At 39.3% G+C, this 21,107-nt stretch overlaps 1 pseudogene; it reads right to left on the bottom strand.

Moving 5' to 3' along the window:
• Nucleotides 1-12,188: 12,188 nt before the first annotated feature.
• Nucleotides 12,189-12,850, bottom strand: LOC122732055 (annotated as a pseudogene).
• Nucleotides 12,851-21,107: the final 8,257 nt, after the last annotated feature.

The following is a 21,107-nucleotide window of genomic DNA, read 5'->3' as shown; positions in this document are numbered from 1 at the left end:
TGCTTGGATCAGTTCAAAATTCCACCAGAAGTGCTTTAATGTCTCAATTTTCCCACATCCCCACCAACATTTATCATTTCCCTTTTTTGTCATATTACCCAATCTGTAGGTGTGAGGTAGCACTTTAGAGTTGTTTTAAATTGAATTTCTCCAATCAATAGTGATTGAGAACATTTTTTCATATGACTATAGGTACCTTTAATTTCTTCATCCTAAAACTGACTATTCACATCATTTGACCATTTTTCAATTGAGAAATGACTTGTATTCTTATAAATTTGATTTGGTTCTCTATATATTTGAGAAATGAGACCTTTATCAGAAACACTGACTGTAAAAATTATTTCCTAGCTTTCTGCTTTCCTTCTAATCTTTGTTGCATTGGTTTGTTTGTGTAAAACCTTTTTAATTTAAAGTAATCAAAATTATCCATTTTGCATTTCATAATGTTCTCTATTGGGGCAGCTAGGTGGCGCAGTGAATAAAGCACCAGCCCTGAATTCAGGAGGACCTGAGTTCAAATCAGTGTCTGACCACAGACACTTGACACTATCTGTATGACCCTGGGAAAGTCACTTAACCCTCATTGCCCTGCCCCCCAAAAAAGAAAAGACTCTTCAGAGGTAATAAGTCCCATAATGTTCTCTATCTCTTTTTTGGTCATAAATTCTTCCCCTCTCCATAGATCTGGTGAGTAAACTATTCCTTTCTCTCCTAATTTGTCTATGGTATCACCCTTTATGTCTAAATCATGTACCCATTTTGACCTTATTTTGGTAAACAGTATGAAATATTGGTCTATGCCTAGTTTCTGACATACTATTTTCCAGTTTTCCCAGCAGTTTTCATCAAAAAATGAGCTTTTATCCCAGAAGTTGGAGTCTTTGGGTTTATCAAACAGGAGACTGTTTCATTTATTGCTGTATTTTGTGTGACTAACCTATTCCACTAATTTGTCACTCTATTTCTTAGCCAGTACCAAATAGTTTTGATGGTTGCTGATTTATAATATAGTCTTAGATCTTGTACAGATAAGCCACTTTCCTTTTCATTTTTTCTTTAATTCCCTTCATATTCTTGACCTTTGACCTTTTGTTTTTCCAGATGAATTTTGTTATTATTTCTTCTAGCTCTATAAAGCAATATTTTTGGTAGTTTGATTAGTACAGCACTGAATAAGAGATTAAGTTAGGTAGAGAAATAGACTTTTAATAAACATCCAGAGCTGAATATGAACTAATTGAATCTTTGTCTACCCACACTGAAGCCAAATAATCTATGCTCCTTTGACCTTATTATGGCTCCTGAAGTTTCCTGAATTTGGCATCTGAATGACCATATACTTAATGAACCTAGGTCCATTTTTCTCAATCACTTAGACTGAGTTTCTGAGTGACTCTATTTTTCAGTGATGCTATATATCTATCCATCAGTCAACCAAGAAAACAAATTCCCAAGTGTGCCATCACAAATCCTAGGAAAGCTTGAAATTACATAATCTAGAAATTAAAATAGCTCCTGACTGGATCTGTCACTTAAGATCTTATTCCCCTTCCACCTGTCTTCATTATCTCCCATTAAGAATAAACAATTCAATGGGGCAGCTAGGTGGCGCAGTGGATAGAGCATCAGCCCTGGATTCAGGAGGACCTGAGTTCAAATTCAACCTCAGACATTTGACACTTACTAGCTGTGTGACCCTGGGCAAGTCACTTAACCCCAATTGCCTTACCAAAAAAAAAAAAAGAATAAACAAATCAAGATGGCAGATGGCAGATGGAAGGCAGTGACTTGCCTGAGATCTCCCCAAGACCCATCCAAATACCTTCAAATAATTCCATAAGACAATCCTGGAGCAGCAGAACCCACAAAAAGAGAGGTTGAAAAAATTTTCCAGCCAAAGACAACTTAGAAGGTTGGCAGCAAAGGTCTTTTGTACCAGGATGAGAGTAGAGTGCAGCCCAGCACAGACTACACCAGTGCAGACCCAGTCCCAGCAAACCAGGAGCAAGCCTTGGGAGCCTCTGAATCAGCAGCCGCAGCAATTGCTTCTAGAACTTAACCCACAAATGGTAAGGGTATCGAACAATTGGCCAGAAGGAGATTATAGGGGTCTCTTTGCTATCACCAAGACAGTATTCTGTTGTTTTGCTCATACTCAGATCCAGGTCACAGCTTTGAGTGGCAGCTGGATGGTTCAGGGGATAGAACACCAGGCCTAGAATTTGGAAGACCTGAGTTCAAATCCAGACTCAGTCTCTTACTAGCTTTGTGATCAAGTCACTTAACAATCCTGTTTGCCTCAGTTTCTTCATCAGTAAAATGAGCTGTAGAAGGACATGGCAAACTACTACAGTATACCTGCCAAGAAAACCCCAAATGAGGTCACAAAGATCCAGACATGACTTCAATGACTGAACACACACAAATCTAATGGCACATTTATCTTTATATATTTATTAGAGAGTACCAGTTTCAAGTGGAAATCTGCCTTCTATTCATACTCTATCTATGGGACAGCCAATTGTAGAGAACCCATCACATCCTGGATGGATCTTACCTTGACCAGCCTTCTTCATGAATCTTACAGGATCTAAAAACTAATTCTGACTCTTAACACAGAGGACCAAAGAGAAGAGGAAGATTGTGGTGAACTTGATCACCTCAGATGGGATAATATTTAGGAAGGAGATCAAGGAGGGACAACAAGGCTAATCACTTCCCATTTGAAATATATTTTAAGATCAATAACCCTACTCCCTCATTTTCTTTTATTTTCATTTGAATTCCAATTATTTGGTATTTGAAAGATCCAAAAGCACCTTATGGAAAGTCCCTCCTCAGGCTCCACCCATTTTCACCACCTTCTATAAGCTCTGAGGAAGAGAAGACTAGTTTCCCTTAGTTCATCAAGGTCATCACTAAGGACATTTTAGGCTTTGTTCATCATTTTTTACTCTCTAACAGGGGCTCAATGAATCATGTGATGTGTCTTTGAGTCCATCTTCTGCTAATACTAAGGAATTGAGAACAAAGTCCCCAAAACCTGAGTGGTGCCCTCTCCACATTCACGGAACCCTTAGGGGTTTTCCATAGAACTGACTGAACCTGGATAGAATGAAGGGGTTATTCTCAGTCCAAACAACTTTGGGAGCTCACATTCTGCAGGTATGTGAACAGGCTCTCTGGGTTTCTCAGACATTAAGCTACTATACTAATTTACATTTTGTGTACTTAATTTGTTCCACTGATCAACTTTTGTTTTTATAAAGCAGTATACAACTGTGTTAGCAGCTACAACTTTGTACACCTGCAACAGGGAGATGAAAAAAAGAAGGGATACTACAGGAAAATGTAATATGGAAGAGAGAGCAAGAAGGAAAAGTCAGCTTAAAATTTGGGATTCCAGACACTTCTAAGCCATGTATCTAGGGCAATGTCACTTTCTTCTATGACCCACTGTAAAAAATATTTTTGATGACTAGCCTAATTTGGGGGGACTAATCTGTGGATGGCTAATCTGGGGACTTTTGACTAATGGCTATCTGACTGCTATTAACTTAATATGGGCCATTTATAAAGTTCCACCACACTGCTCCACTCCCAAATTGATAAGCAAAGGATTAAGAAGCCTCTTAACTGGGGCAGCTAGATGGCGCAGTGGATAGAGCACCGGCCCTGGAGTCAGGAGTACCTGAGTTCAAATCCGGCCTCAGACACTTAATACTTAACTAGCTGTGTGACCCTGGGCAAGTCACTTAACCCCAATTGCCTCACTAAAAAAATAAATAAATAAAATAATAAGAAGCCTCTTAACTAAATAATCAAAGCAGAGTTTATTTATGAGGTAAAATTTTAAATTAAGAATACAGGGAAATAAAATGTACAACCTGACTGTGTTCCGGAGCGTCTCCACCTGCTATGCCTGGAACTTCTTTAATACAATAAGGGCCGTAGCCACCTCTTGCCTTAGGGCATGTTCCACTTTCACTACTCAGGTCCTTTATTCTAACTCTGAGCCCCTTTCACTTTGTCTATCCCCCTGCTTCTAACTTTCCTCTCCTTACTGCTACCACTGAACCCCTGTGTTTCTCTCTCACCGACCTCTCCTTCCGTTCTCTTAGTGCTCCAGTGTCCTTCTCTGTTCCATTCGTCTCGTCAGCCCCCCTGCTGTCTCTAGTCTCCGGAGTCCTCCTTAACCTTGTCCTTTGGCCTCCCTGTTCTTCTAATCTCTTCACTGTCTAACTCCCAGGTCTATATATATCTTTCTTCGCTCCACTCAAATCTCAGGGCTTTTTGCACCCCCCACACACACCAAGCTAATCTGCCAGCCAGGGCTGCAGCTGGGGGGAGGGGACATTCAGGTGTCTCATGAGTACCACACCCAGGTCTTCAGGGGCCCATGCCCCTGCTGCATGCCTGGGACCTCAGCACGGGCTACGCCAGAACCTGGCCTGGGTGAGTCCGGGATCTCTCAGATAGATCCTCTCAGTGTGGAGGAAGCTGGGGCTCCCTCCCCACAGCTGTCTGACCTGGCGTCTTGTACAACCCACAGACTTTTTGGCTCAGCTGAAGCAGAGGGGGAGGGGCACCAGCACCTCCTACACAAAAGAGACCCTGAGAGCCTAAGGCTTTTTAATCTCAGCCCAAAGGTAGGGTCCCCAAATCAAAATAGATTTCCACACCACCCAACCCAATGTTCTCAGAAGTTACAGTCTTCGTGGACATTGTTGTGATCTTCAGAAAAGACCTCACCAGTAAGACATGTTTGATAGAAATTGAAAGGATAAAGTGAGAGTTTATTCAGGATAAAGGAAACATGGCATATTTGTATGCCATGTAGGAAATGACACAGTAGAGACTGAAAATAAATAAAAGAGGGGGCAGCTAGGTGGTGCAGTGGATAAAGCATCGACCCTGGATTCAGGAGGACCTGAGTTCAAATCCAGCCTCAGACACTTGACATTTACTAGCTGTGTGACCCTGGGCAAGTCACTTAACCCTTCATGAAATGAAACGAAAGAGTGGGGAGAGAGGGGAACAATCTGTTCAAAGAGACAAAATGGAATAGGATCACATGAATGAATAGAGGAATTGGTCTTGCTAAGGCATAAGGCTTCATAATAGGAGACAGGTGAAAAAGAGAGTGGCAGAAGGCATCTGAGTGATAAGAGATAAGGAAGAGAGGGGAAGAGTGAATTCATGGTAAATGGCCTCAATTTTCTCTGTAAAATATGAGCCAGAATATGAGAGAACAGGGGGAAAAGGAGCCATGGGAGATTTGAGGGTAGATGAAAAGGTTTGGAAGAGCTACTGTGGAAATTTGGATGTAGAGTTGATAAGGAAGGTATAATAGGATTGACTAGCAGCAGCGAGGAGCAATGGAGGTTCTGTAACATAAATTAGGAAGGCCTGGTCTGAAGGAGGGAGCTGCTGTGCTGTTACAGGAGTCGAGCCCAACCCCACAGTCACCCTGACACAGATCCAGTCCCAGGAAGGCCTCACCAGAGAAGGAGACCCCCAGAGCCTCTGAGTCAGCTGAAGCTCCAGTGTTGTCTGGAACTAAGCTCACAGTCTGGTGAGAGAGCTGAGCCCTGGGCAGGGGGGAGACTACAGGGGTCTATGCTGGTGCTGAGGCAGAATTTGGGTTTTTCACCCCTGCTGAGAACCAGGAGGTAGGCTTGAGTAGCAGTGACCCAGGTTGGGGAGGGGCACAGGCTCATCAGAGCTAACAACCACAACACACAAAGCTGGTTGATTAGCAAGTAGGCCTGGGGTCATCTATAGACCAGGGAACAGGCCAGGCGGGTGAAGAACCTGATCCTCCTTAAATCATACCACCTGGGACTTCTTAAGCTTGGGATACTGCAGCCTGGAAACAGTGCCCCACTTTAAAAAGCTAAAAGTCAAGTAAAAGAAAGGCAAGATGAGCAGATATAGAAAGGTGAGGACCATAGAAAGTTTCTTCAGTAACAAGGAAGACCAAGGTGTACCCTCAGAGGAAGATGTCAACATCAGGGCCCCTATATCTAAAGTTTCCAAGAAAAATATGAGTTGGTCTCAGGCCATAGAGGTGCTCAAAAAGGACTTTGAAGATAAAGTTAGAGAGGTAGAGGAAAAAATAGAAAGAGAAATGAGGGTGATGCAGGAAAGACATGAGAAAAAAGCCAACAGCTTGAAAAGCCAAATGGAAAAGCTCTCTGATGAAAATAATTGCCTAAGAACGCAATCTCCAGAAAGAGATCCCCAAAGGAAAACTCCTAGGAATATTATAGCCAAATTCCAGAGCTCTCAGGTCAAGGATAAAATATTGCAAGTTGCCAAAAAGAAAGAATTCAAGTACTATAGAGCCCCAGTCAGGATAGCACAAGATCTAGCAGCTTCTACATTAAAGGACCAGAGGGCATGGAATACGATATTCCAGAGGGCAAAGGAATTGTGATTACAACCAAGAATCACCTACCCAGAAAAAGTCAGCATAATCTTTCAGAGGAAAAAATGGGGCCTTAATGAAAAAGAGGACTTTTAGATATTTGTGTTGAAAAGACCTGAACTGAATGGCAAATTTGACTTTCAAATACAAGACCCTAGAGAGCTATAAAAAATTGGAGTTGGGGGACACACCTGGGGTTGTACAATAGATGACTGTCTTGTGTCTGAGGCCAGGTTTTGGCTGGGATCCTCCTGGGTCCTGGGATAATGCTTTGTCCATTGTGTCAGTTAGCTAGGTGATGACATCTTTAGGGTTAAATTGAGGGGTGAGGGGAATGCACTGGGGGAGGGAGAAGGGCAGATGTGAAATCCTACATGAAAGAAACAGGAAAAGGTTTATGGAGTGGGGGAAGAGATGGGAGAGGAGCAGGGCAGTAAATGAATTTTACACTCATCAGAAAAGGCTCAAACACCTTAAACTCATCAGAGTTGCCTCAGGAGAGACCAACAGACACATACAACTGGGTGGAGTAATCTATTTAATCTGGGCAGTAAATGAGCCTAACACTCATCAGAATTGGCTCAGAGACCTCAATCTTATTAGAATGGGCTCAAGGAGGGAATAATGTACACACTCAATTGGGTGGAGTAATCTCTCTAACCCTGCAGGAAAATAGGAGAGGAAGGGGATAAAGAGAGAAGGGCAAAAGATCAATGCAGTGACCATCCACAGCTCTATAAGATAGCTGATGAAGAATGTTCTTCCTATCTTGATTAACTAGTATTGGACTAGCGGTGCAAAATGAAAGATACAATTTCAACATTTCCAATGTGTGGATACACTTTGCTGATGAAACTAGACAAATTTGGTAAAAAGGAGTGTTTTAAAAAAAAAAAAACCTTAGTCAGGAATAATTGGGAAGACAGGAACTAGTGATAGTCATGCAAGTGAAGGAAAGGGAAGGAAAGACATGTATAATCCCATTCCTTTTATTCTTTCTATATAAAAATATTCATGTTTGTTGCTCTCTGTTAAGTTCAGAAATTTTTTAAAAATTAAAAGAAAGCCTGCCTCCAGCACTCCCATCATTTAGGAAATAGATACAATGATAGTACCAACAACACACCAAGTCTTTATTGAACTGAAAGATAGAGGGCACTGCCAAGGACCCTGAAACAGACATTTTGGTAAATAAACAGTAACTGCATTGACTACAGTGAACTTATATATGAGCTTTTATCTGATGGTCCCCAGATAGTCCATATCGCTTCTCTTGACAGCTCACCATAAGGACTTGGTTTTAATTTCATCATACTTCCATGGATCATCATCAGAAGGCCAAGTAATGTTGCTATCTGGTGTTATTACACCAGTTTTTTCACAGTGCAGCAGGCAGTCTCTCAACACCTAGAACCAGAAGAGCAATTACAAAGGAATCCTGACTCAAAATCAGGAATCAAATAACACTGGCTCTATTAGGAAATGAATCATCCTCCCAGAGTTCAAGATTTTTCCTTATGGATGTCATGGAAACATTTCCCAAACCACTTGTCCCAATAAAAATGTCTTGTCAAAATGAACCTTATAAAATAGGCATTCTTTCCCTGTTCAATTGCTAAATACTGAATTCTCTAAACATAATTTGTGCCAACATTTTAGTCCTTTGTTAATATGACTCCTCTTCTGTCAGAAAGGACCTAAGATAAAAACAGATACCTGAAGATAAGTCTCCCTTTTACATTTTCAGTGGTGCAACACCAAAGTTAAACACAATTTCCTCTGTTGGGCAACAACTTAAGTGCCAGGATTACATCACACACACACACACACACACACGCACACACACACTATGGATCCTTCTCCCTTAGAAGTGCACTACTTTTTAAGTAAAACCATTTTCCTCCTCTTATCATTCATAGGTTTATGCAAAGCAGAACCATCAAAGGTGATTTCTCCCCCAGCAGAAGGCATAGACAGGTGTACCAAACTTTTCAGTTTAGATAGACTTACCTTTACTAATGTGTAGTAACCCTTCTATTATGTTGATTTCCCTTTCAGAAGTTTCACTGTGGACACACAGCATGAAGGAGAAGAGGAAAAGGCCCACGATAAGCTTCATTGTGAAGATCAGACTGGGATGCAAGAAATGTGCAAGAATCCAGATCAATATGCATAAATGCCCTTTGGTTTTGATGTTATCATATTTCTGGTTTGATGCTTACATGTGATTTCATTAAAAACTTAATCAAGGGGCAGCTAGGTGGCGTAATGGATAAAACACCAGTCTTGGATTCAGGAGTACCCGAGTTCAAATCTGGCCTCAGATACTTGACATGTACTAGCTGTGTGACCCTGGGCAAGTCACTTAACCCCCATTGCCCTGCAAAAGGAAAAAAAAAAAAGAAAAACTTAACCAAAAAACTTAACAAAGCTCAAAAACTGTTTTATAAAAAATCAGGAACCATGAATTTTAACAATACTCAAATAGCAATTTGGAGAAAGCCAGTAGAGTTCCCTTTGCATGGATAGCATTGATACCATTGATCTTTTCTAGATTTTGCTCCCAATTTTGTTACTGACCAACAGAGGTCAGTCAGGCATGGAATTCAATTTACCAAATCATTTTATTTTGGTTTTTTGTTTGTTTTGATTTGGTTTGTTGTTTTTTTGTTCGTTTGTTTTGTTTTGTTTTACTTTTTCAGGGCAATGAGGGTTAAGTGACTTGCCCAAGGTCACACAGCTAGTGTCAAGGGTCTGAGGCCGGATTTGAATTCAGGTCCTCCTGAATCCAGGACCGGTGCTCTATCCACTGCGCCACCCAGCTGCCCCTGCCAGATCATTTTAAAAAGCATTATTTATATGCCTATATACATACATATGTACATATGTTATACTGTAACGATTGGAATGACCCCACCTGCTGGATACTTACTGTAGAAGAGTTCTGCCCATGAAGGGAAGGTCTTTGAGGGCAAGACCAGGAGTCAGGAAGTGACGCGGGCTAGTGGGAGGAGGAAGGAAGAGACTGGCGCTCAGTCTCGGGCTCTTTTCTCTGGACTCTGGTGGAGAGCGGAGCTAGAAATGTGCTCTCCCTTTAATAGATAGGAATCTAGGCTTTTCTCTCTCTCTTTACCAAATTCTTATTCTCCTTAATAAATGCTTAAAAGTCTAACTCTTGCTAAAGCTTATAATTTATTGGCGACCACTCATTAGATAGTTTAGACAGTTTAGCTAGAATTTTAACCCTTAACAATACATATACATATGTTAAGCCCTGGAGATATTTTTTAAGTATTCACTGCTCTCACAGAGATTACATTCTATTAGTTCAGGTTTTATTTACAATCTAATAACTATTAGCCCTAAGGTCACCAAAGGAAACTGCAGAAAGAACCCTTGTCCACAGGAACATTGGGGGCTAGATATGATAAAGGCTCTCTAGCAAAAAGAAAGGACAGAAAGGCCTCAGAGAAACAACTTCACCTAGGGTGCCTTCTTTCTCAGGTCAGTGAGGAGTCCCAACTATGATTGCTGCTGGCAATGGAGGAGAGACTGATATTTATACAAACCTTTCGCCACTGGAACAAATAAAGATGGAGTCTGCAAGCCAATCATGCTCAGGACGGTTGGGGGATTCCCCCTTGGAAAGTCTTCCTGGATGATTATTGAAATAAGTGTCAAGGAACAGAGAATCTATCATTTTCTTAGACTGTAAAATGCTCAACTCTAGTTTCTTGGTAGGTTTTCTTATTGGCATGCTTGGAACAAAGGAAAGAGCCCCATGGGGTCCATTAATCTCTCTGAACCAGAAAATCACACACTTTGAATGTTGTAAATGCATTGTGCCTTTTACACACACACACACACACACACACACACACACACACACACACACACTACATACTTCTATTTACCAGGTTTTTTCCTCTGGAGGTGGATAGCATCTTCCTTTACAAATCCTTTGTAGTTGATTTGAGTGTTTATAGTAATCAAAATAACAGTCATTCATAGTTGTTCCTCAAACAATATTGCTGTTACTGTATACAACATTCTCTTGGTTCTGTTCATCTCTTTTTTTATTCAACAAATATTTATTGAGCACCTATAATGTGGTTAAAAACATGCTTGTATAGTGCTTTACAAAACATGTGTCTATATGTTATTGAACACATATATGAAGTGGCATGGTATAAAGGAAAGAACATTGGATTAATGCTTAGAAGACTCATGTTTAAATCCCAATTCTCCTACTTAACTATGTGTGAGACTCTGGGCAAGTCATTTCACTATTCTAAGCCTTAGTTTTCTCATTTGTAAAATGATGAGGTTAGACTAGAAAATCTCCAAGATCGGGGCAGCTAGGTGGATCAGTGGATAGAGCACCGGCCCTGGATTTAGGAGGACCTGAGTTCGAATCCAGCCTCAGACACTTAACACTTACTAGCTGTGTGACCCTGGGCAAGTCACTTAACCCCAATTGCCTCACCCCCCAAAAAAAATTAAATTTAAAAAAAAGAAAGAAAAAAAAAAGAAAATCTCCAAGATCTCTTCTAGGACTAAAACCTATAATCCTATATTAATTCATTCAATCCTTGCAACAACCCTGTAAGATAGTCAAGAAAGTTATGGTTACTTCCCTGTTACAGACAAGATGACTAAGGCCCAAATAAATAAAATTACTAATCTAATGTCACCCAGCCAGTCAGTTGGGAGATACAGACCCAGAGTCCAGGTCTTCTGGCACCCAATCTAGTGCATTTTCTACTATACTGTCATTGGTAAATTTGGAGTTTTAGTGGAGTCTTTAGGCTGAAGAAAATGTTACCAAATTATATTATTTAAAAAAATATTTATTTAGTATAATTAAATTTAAGTGTTATCATTTCATAAATGATTACCACACAACTGCAATACTAAGAAAAACTTGGAATTAAAAGTTTATCCAGGGGGGCAGCTAGGTGGCGCAGTGGATAGAGCACTGGCCCTGAATTCAGGAGTACCTGAGTTCAAATCCAGCCTCAGACACTTGACACTTACTAGCTGTGTGACCCTGGGCAAGTCACTTAACCCCCATTGCCCCACAAAAACGAAAACCAAAAAAAAAAAAGTTTATCCAGGTTTAAGACAAAAAACTTAGGAAGAAAATCAATTTAAATATCAAAGATAGTAATGATTCACTGACATGAAGATACAAAAAAGCCTACATCTCAATTACAGAATTAATAATTACAAGAATGATACAAAATAGTCTAATCTTGACAAGGAAGTATAAATACATCACTTCTTTTATAACGCTATCAAGAAATTAAAGAATTGGGGCAGCTAGGTGGCGCAGTGGATAGAGCACCAGCCCTGGAGTCAGGAATACCTGAGTTCAAATCCGGCCTCAGACACTTAACACTTACTAGCTGTGTGACCCTGGGCAAGTCACTTAACCCCAAATGCCTCACTAAAAAAAAAAAAAAAGAAAGAAAAAAAGAAATTAAAGAATTTAAAGAAATCACATATTCTTTCTTATTTCAGAAATATAATATAAATAAATGAAAATAGAAGTCCTATGTTTTACACCAGTATTTTATGTTTTTCTTTTGTAACACAGAAGGGATTTTACAATCTTACGTAAAGAATGTTCCTATTAAATGAATGTCCACTAAATGATATGGGAATTGGTTATAGAGACATTGGAAAGGCAAAATATTTCCCAATTTCCATAATTTGTGTTTATTACATGTAACATACTATTAAGGACATAATTCTATATAGCTGGAATCTGTTACAGTCCAAATTCATCCACCAATACCACATCCTTATTTTTTGCATCACTTTGAACACCTTCAGGAATTGTTGGCACAAATACTGCCTCATCTAAGTAAAAGCTGTTTTCATCAGTTAAGAGCTCATCACTCAATCAATGCATACAATTCTTCTCTAAGTCATCTTCGTTGATTCCTGGGGTTCCCTAACTCTAGTTTAGTGCCTTTTGGATTTCATCTGCATCTTCCGTCATATCTTCCAACTGGACTATCCTCAATTTGGTCAATTTTTACCTACTTATATGCTTTCTTCATTTCTTCTTATGCCTAATTTCATAGTATCCACCATTATTTTGGTGTTTTTCAATGACCAGATAGTATAATTTGCTCGTTTCACATTAAAAGACTGTTGTGAAAGATTGTCCCATTGTTGTTCATACATTCACTTCTGACCTAACACTTTCGCGAGGCTTTCTGTTGTATGATATTCTTTGCAGATCCTTCTCTCATCTTTTTTAATCTGATCTTTAGATTTCACTAGCTCTGAATTAAGTCTAGAAGTCTTCTTTCCAATTGATTCTGCTCTGCTATCAACCATGCTAATGAAGTCTGTCAGACTGGGTTGGAGTGCCTTGAGCTTTGCTTTGCTGGAGAATTGGTTCATTTTTTCAGCCACAGAGTGTTTTTGCTCATTTTGCTCTTCATTATTTCATGAAAGTATTTCCATGTTTTTCTAAAATTAACCAGCTCAGAGGAAGTGAGACTCCCACCGGAGGGGTGGCCATGGCAGAATTGGCGGAGGCTGATGAGGTTGAACTGCAGCGTTTGGTGGTGGCAGAACAGCAGAAGGCGCAGTTCACTGCACAGGTACACCATTTCATGGATTTGTGCTGGGGAAATGCGTTGAAAAACCAGGAAGCTTAGGGGCAGCTAGGTGGCGCAGTGGATGGAGCACTGGCTCTGGAGTCAGGAGTACCTGAGTTCAAATCCGAACTCAGACACATAACACTTATTAGCTGTGTGACCCTGGGCAAATCACTTAACCCCAATTGCCTCACTAAAAAAAAAAAACAACAACAACAAAATTTTAATCATGTTTCCATGGTCCCTTAATATAATTTTTATTGTGCTATGATCTGAAAAGGACACACATACATATTTTTTACTTTCTGTGTGATAACAGAATTTAAATAATCTTTTGTTGTTTTCTTTGCTGAGGACAATCAACTTTAGATTGATAAAGACAGAAAAATCATGGTTATGGGTGAGATGATAACCAAGATACCAGTGGAAATTCTAAGAGAATACCAAGGTGCCCTTGAAGAGTTTAAATCATATCTTTCTAATGAACTACATATTGAGACATTTAAAGAACTAAGAGTTATGATTGCTTTGAAAGTAATATTCAGGCAGCATAGAAAACTATTGGAGTAGGATAATTGCTTTCCATATGTTCATCAAAGGGAAGAAAGTTCATTCCATAGATTATATAGGCTAGTGAGTTTGACTTCAATCTCTCACAAATTTGTAGCCTCTATTATTAAAAGGATGGTTTTTGATCATTTAGAAAGGTAGTAATGCTCAGAAACAGACAGCATGGCTTCATAAAAAAAAAAAAACTAGTCATAGTTAATTAAATTCTTTTTCCTTTTTCACTGGCAGATTTGGGTGATATATATTTTAGCAAAATATTTTACAGAGTTTTACACTCTACTTTTTGATGATCTAGAAAGATGTGAGTCTGTCAATATCATTAGTACATTTAATTAGATATGAAACTATCTGTATGAATGGACTCCAAGATTAATAATTAACTATTCCATCTATAACTTATAAGATGGTCTCCAGGGGAATACTCTTAGTATTTCAAGTAGGCCCCATGAATTATCACATTTTTTTCCAGTTTCTTTGATAAAACTACATATCACATATTTTCTATATTTGCAGATGGAAAAGGAGAGGGAATAGCTAAAACGCTGTTTGACAGAATTGGATTTTTAAAGATCTTGACAGACATTTGACAAGAGTCAAGTTAATAAAATGAAATTTAAAAAGCTAAAAGTGAAGTCTTATGCCTTGATTTAATAAAGCATCTTTACAAGTACAAAATAAGGGGAACATAAATTAGAAGTTGGTTGTTTGCACAAGGTCTGAGGGTTTATTTCACCACTAGCTCAGTGTGAATCAACAGAGTAAAATGCTGACCGAGAAAGTTGTGTTAAGAGAAGCACAGTGACATACATGAAATTATGACCCAATGCCTCAACAGGAGACAGAAATCAGACTGGGCTATCAAAGTCTTTGCCTGAGGGCCCAAACTGCTGCAGGTTTCACTATGAAATAAATGTATCAATTATGGTTCTGGCAATAGATCAAGGCTTCTTTCTGAAGAACCATCGAGCCAAGTAAGGAGAGAGGCTCATTGCCAATATGCTGAACATTTGGTAATAGATTCTTTGGCCTTGCCAAACCATTAAACAAAGATTCAAAATGACCCTCCTAAACAAAAAAACAAAATGACCCTCCATTTTGAATAGCTTCCTGCAATGACAGAGAAGGGAGCAAGGCATGCTACGAATTCCACGAATTGAAATTATCTATATACTGCAATTTTCCTGTGGGTACTTTGAGCATGAGATCATTATCCAGTGACCAATGAGAGGCCCCACAACTGAAAGAGCTGGATAATGTTAAGCTTGACATTTCTTCTACAAAAGAAACCAAAAGAAAGTGTGCTGTTGGGGAGATAGAAAAAGGAATTGGTGTAATTGGTTTTATTTTATTTTTCATGGCAACAAGAATCATTATGTCAAGGGTCATGTGCCTATCTCTTACTGTCTACTTCCTATCTTCTAGTCCTCATGATAAATATTGGGAGAAAACCCACCATAAAAATTATTTTATTTTATGCATTTACATCACTTTTGGGGAATGAAGATGTAGAGAAATTGTATGAAAACCTCAGTAAGATTGACCAAATGAAAACATCATAAACTTTGAAGGACAATAGCATCATTGCAAACGTTGAAATTGTTGACTATGATAAGAAAAGGTATTAGAAAACCTAAATCAAAAAGCAGGAATGAGTGCAGTCAGAGACTTGTTAACCATGAAGAAAATCCTCTCTTTACATCATGAAAACTTTCTTTGAAAAAAAGATATGTAGTGCATATTGTGAGCAACGAATCATGTCACAAAAAAAGAAATTTATTATACTTTAATAACCATAAAAAGACTCATTATTGATTTGGGAATCATTCTTACATCAACTGTCTGTGTACAATTAGATGGATAAGAAGGCACAGTGGATAAAGCACTGGCCTTGGATTCAGGAGGACCTGAGTTCAAATCCTGCCTCAGACACTTAACAATTACTAGCTGTGTGACCCTGGGCAAGTCACTTAACCCTCATTGCCCTGCAAAAAAACACACACAAAAAAAAACCATTTACAATTAGATGGATAACTTTTAGAGCAAAAATTAGTATTAGTCAAATATAGAAGAAAGAATAAAAAGAAAAGATATGAGAAGCAATTAAAATAACTCAATCCTGAACTACCTGCACAACTAATGATCATTAAAAATTGGGAAACTACAGCATAAATTACATCAATTTTAGCTATAATCAATAAAACCACAGCATAAATTAACATTGATTATAATGGTCATATGCAGAAGTTTGATTGATTGACACTGTTATTGTTGTTGTTGTTGTTGTTGTTTGTCCTTCATTCTTGAAGAGGACCATGACAGCAGAAAGTGATGCCTTGACTTCAGTGAATTGGATCGAAGTGAGGGAGGGTTGGGCAAAGTCACCAACCTCACTCTCTCCTCCAGAGCCATCTGGTGGCAAGATATGGGGCCTGGAGATGGCCCCGGATATTGAAGGCAATTTGTCACACAGCTAGTAAGTGTCTGAGGTAAGATTCGAACTCAGGTCCTCCCAACATCAGGGCCAGTGCTCTATGCACTGAGCCACCTATCTGTCCTAAGTTGACACTATAATAAAACTGAAAACTCTAAAAACTGATTAAGTCCACAAACACTGAGAGGGATGGCAGCTGGAGGCAACACTAGTTTCAAATAGGAACAATTTTGGAAAGTGTTTCAGTGAAAGATGATGCTCATTATGAATAATATAAAAAAGCAGAGAACCAAATGTAGGTTAAACCAGTTTGGGGAACATTGGAAAAAGATTCAACAAAGCAAACTAATGGCATTTAAGAATGAAAATTGAAGGAGAAAATCAAAGAAAAATGCTGATGATCTTTAAAGAGTTTCATAACAAACTGTAAAACAAGCTAGAGATGGAAATGGCAAAGCATTCTAGCATCTTTGCCATGGAAATGGTAAATGGAGTCCTGAAGAATCAGATGCACTCAGTAGACTGAACAACAACAAAAGCATCTTCCATATAAGGACAAAGATATTTTGATTGTATTACATAATGGGATTAGTGCTGTTCATCTCCTCCCTAAGCATTTTGATTGGCCCATGTTTCAAATGAAGAGATGATATTAGTGAGACAGGCCACATGAGGCACAGCATTCATACAACATACTGTCATCTGGGCCCCATACGAGCCTAAGGAACACGGTAGAGGAAAAGTTCTGGACTACCACTGAGGAGTTGCTATACATTTCTTGGATTTCTGCCTACTATGTATTTGCTTTCTCCCACACAATGTGACAGGATTCTCACACAGAATTCCTTCATCAGGTCAATGAGAAAACGTAAAAGTTTAACTCAATAATCTCTTCTTGTAGTTTCCCCTTGGTTTAACCATGGGCCAGGCATTCCATCTTCCCAGGCCACAATTTATTCATCCATACAGTGAAAATAATCTGCGGTCCTTCCACATGAAGTTGTAACTTTATAAACCTATAAAAATATAGGTTATTTTGATAACTCACAACTAAACTGGGTTTAGGCAGCTAGGTGACACAGTGAATAGTGTCCAGCTTGGAGTTAGGAAAAGTCATCTTTTTGAGTTCAAATTTGGCCTCAGACACTTACAAGCTATGTGACCCTGGGCAAGTCACTTGATGCCATTTGCCTCATTTCCTCACCTGTATAACTAGCTGGAGAAAGAAATGGCAAAGTAGTCCAGTAACTTTACCAGGAAAATGCCAAAATGGTGCCATGAAGAGTCTGACTAAAAAGACTGAACAAGAACAATCTGGAGGCAGACTCCAAGAGGTTAGAAATCATGTATCCACAACATTCAAAGTGTGTGATTTTCTGGTTCAGTGTGATTAATGGACCCCATGGGGCTCTTTCCTTTGTTCCAAGCATGCCAATAAGAAAACCTACCAAGAAACCAGAGTTGAGCATTTTACAGTCTAGGAAAATGACAAATTCTCTGTTCCTCGACACTTATTTCAATAATCATCCAGGAAGACTTTCCAAGGGGGAATCCCCCAACCGTCCTGAGCATGATTGGCTTGCATATTTGTTCCAGTGGCGAAAGGTTTGTATAAATATCAGCCTCTCCTCCATTGCCAGCAGCAATCATAGTTGGGACTCCTCACTGACCTGAGAAAGAAGGCCCCCTAGGTGAAGTTGTGTTTCTCTGAGGCCTATCTGTCCCTCCTTTTTGCTAGAAAGCCTTTATCATATCTAGCCCACAATGTTCCTGTGAACAAGGGTTCTTTCTGCTGTTTCTTTTGGTGACCTCAGGGCTAATAGTTATTAGATTGTAAATAAAACCTGAACTAATAGGATGTAATCTCTGTGAGAGCAGTGAATACTTTAAAAAATATTTCCAGGGATTAACACATTGCAAGATATAGAATAGGCATATAAATAATGGTTTTTAAAAGGATTTGATAAATTGAATTCCATGCCTGACTGACCTCTGTTGGTCAGTAACAAAATTGGGAGCAAAATCTAGAAAAGATCAATGGTATCAATGCTATCTGTGCTAAGGGAACTCTATTGGCTTTCTCCAAATCGCCATTTGATTATTGTTAAAATTCATGGTTTCTGATTATTTATAAAACAGTTTTTGAACTTGGTTAGGTTTTTGGGGGGGGTTTTTTTGGGGGGGGTGTTTTTTGCAGGGCAATGAGGGTTAAGTGACTTGCCCTGCAAAAATTAAAAAACAAAAAAAAAAACAAAAAACAAACAAACACATGTAAGCATCAAACCAGAAATATAATAACATCAAAACCAAAGGACATTTATGCATATTGATCTGGATTCTTGCACATTTATTTCTTGCATCCCAGTGTGATCTTCACAATGAAGTTTGTCGTGGGCATTTTCCTCTTTTCCTTTATCCTGTGTGTCCACAGTGATGATGATAGTGATGATGGGGAAAACACATCATAGAAGGGTTACAACACATTGGTAGAGGTAAATCCATCTTAACTGAAAAGTGTTTGGTATACGTGTATGCTTTCTGCTGGGGGAGACATCACCTTTGACAGTACTGCTTTACACAGATAGATCTGTAAATAACAAGAGGAGGAAGATCGTTTTACCTCAAAAGTAATGTATGTTTAAGGGAGAAGTGTCTGCAGTGGTGGGTGTCCATAGATGTGTGTGTGTGATTAAAAACTTGGCACTTAAGTCCTTGCTCAACAGGGAAAATAGTGTTCAAATGTGGTGTTGCAAACATTTTGTGATGATCAACTGTGATGGACTTGGCTCTTCCCAGCAATGCAAGGATCCAAGACAATGCCAAAAGACTTATGATGGAAAATGCTCTCCACATTCAAAAAAAGAACTATGGATTCTGAATGTAGACTGAAGCATACTATTTTCATTTTGTTGTTGCTTTTTTATTATTGTTCTTGTTTATTTTTTCTTGCATTTTTTCTTTCCTTTTGTTCTGATTAATGTGGAAATTTGTTTAGCATGATTGTAATGTATAACCTATATGAAATTGCTTACTGGCTTCAGGAGTGGGGAGGGAAGGAAGGGTGGGAGAAAAATTTGAAACTCAAAAAATATCTTTATATGTAATTGAGAAAAATTAAAAATAAATAAATTTTTGAAAAAAATTTTTAAACAAATATATTGCATCCCTTAAAATGTGAAATAGATTTCTCTTCAGGTGGCTGTTTTTATGGTAGGTCCTTTCTTTTTTCTTTTTTTTTTTTTGCTGGGCAATGAGGGCTAAGTGTCTTTCCCAAAGTCACACTGCTAGTAAGTGTCACGTGTCTGCTGCTAGATTTGAACTCAGGTCCTCCTGAATCCAGGCCCAGTGCTTTATCCACTGCTGGGATAAAGCTAGCTGCCCCCACCAACCCACCCACCCAGAGGATTTGTTTTTAAAACTGTTTTGTATTTCTGAACTTAACAGACAGCAACAAAAACAAACAGTTGCATACAGAAAGAATAAGAGGAAGAGGATTATACATAGAACTATAACATAAAATTTTTTAACCATTCAGTAAATTTAATGTTAGTTCCAAAGCTGTGATTATCAGTGACTACTTTTGAAAAGTCCTTCCCTGATGCTCTTCCCTACCCTTGACTTTCATTCCTTTTCTTTCCCTTCATTGCTCTTCTGTTCCCTTCCCTTCCCTTGATTTCTCTTGCTTTCACTTCTTTTCCTTCTTTTTTTCTTTCCTCTCCTTTTTTTTTTTTTGAGGCAGGAGAGTTAGAATACCCTTCATCCCCCATTGCCACTTCCAGGCTCCCTTCCTTCCTTAGTAACCTTGCTTCCTTTGAGCTTCAGGCTATTCATATCTAGCACCCAATCCAAATCCTGGTCCTGTTGTTTCCTTTCTTCTTCAATGAGTTGAATACTTGGGTAACAGTTGTTTTTTCCTCTCCTTTTCCTGCCCTCCTACTCGGGGACTCCAACATACATCTTAATTCTCCATCAGAAATTGAAAACTTTAAGCCTCGTGATAGCAGCCAAGAGCCCTAACAGTTGGATTATTGTTACCACTACAGTAGGTAGATGGATCTTACCACTAAAATTCAGTCATCTGGGAGCATCAGCTCAATCTTTCCCCCAATTCCTCATCTGCTCTCTTGCCTTGTTTTTTCTCTTACCCCATCTGCCTTTTTTTTTTTTTTTTTTGCGGGGCAATGGGGGTTAAGTGACTTGCCCAGGGTCACACAGCTAGTAAGTGTCAAGTGTCTGAGGTCGGATTTGAACTCAGGTAGTCCTGAATCCAGGGCCAGTGCTCTATCCACTGCACCATCTATCTGCGCGCCGCCCCCCCCCCAATCTGCCTTTTTAATGTAGCCTCTAGTTTTAAAGCCTCACTTAACCCCTTCCTCTCTGGTTCCTCTGCTTCCCTTGGCTCCTTCTCCCTTACCTAATTACCCCCAACTTACCAGATAATTCTGTGAAATCCTCTGCCGATACTTGCCCGCCCATTCAGGAGCCACTTGGGAAATTGCAGCTCAAAGAATTCCACGTGGACAACTATTTGCAGCGCCTTCATTTTCTCCTTCTCCTTCTCCTTCTCCCTCTCCTTCTCCCTCTCCTTCCCCAGTCTCCATGCCTCCTTCCTACTCCTCTGTCTCCAGTGAGTTTGGATTCTCTCAAGACAAAAGAAAAACCTAAAGGCATTTTTCTTCTACAAGAGGTTGCCACCCATGATCTCAGAGGCTAGTGTTAGACAGCATGTTTCATTCAGCCCTACTGAGCTTTGTAATTCAAGAAGTACTCCTAAGTTTGCTAAAGAGCCAGCAGCTGTGGTCACTCAATTTCAAGCAGTTTTTAGTTTCAATCCAACATGGGAAGGTGTAATGGGTCTAATGCAAAACTACTGTCCCTTGGGAAAAGAAAAGCTCTTATAGATGCAATGAAAAGGCTAGTTTAGTGCCTTTTTGTTCCCCACCCTGAGTAGGTCCAGTGTTGAATGAAACCATCCCAAGGCGGGTGAAGCATATATTGCCTCTTCTCCATCCCCCACTGAGGAGGGAGTTGTACTGTGGATTGTACTGTGTTCTTG

The sequence above is a fragment of the Dromiciops gliroides genome, chromosome 6 (assembly GCF_019393635.1).
Source record: "Dromiciops gliroides isolate mDroGli1 chromosome 6, mDroGli1.pri, whole genome shotgun sequence".
NCBI lineage: Eukaryota > Metazoa > Chordata > Mammalia > Microbiotheria > Microbiotheriidae > Dromiciops > Dromiciops gliroides.
Note: the sequence above shows the minus strand (reverse complement) of the source record. Positions and strands in the feature narration are given on the sequence as shown.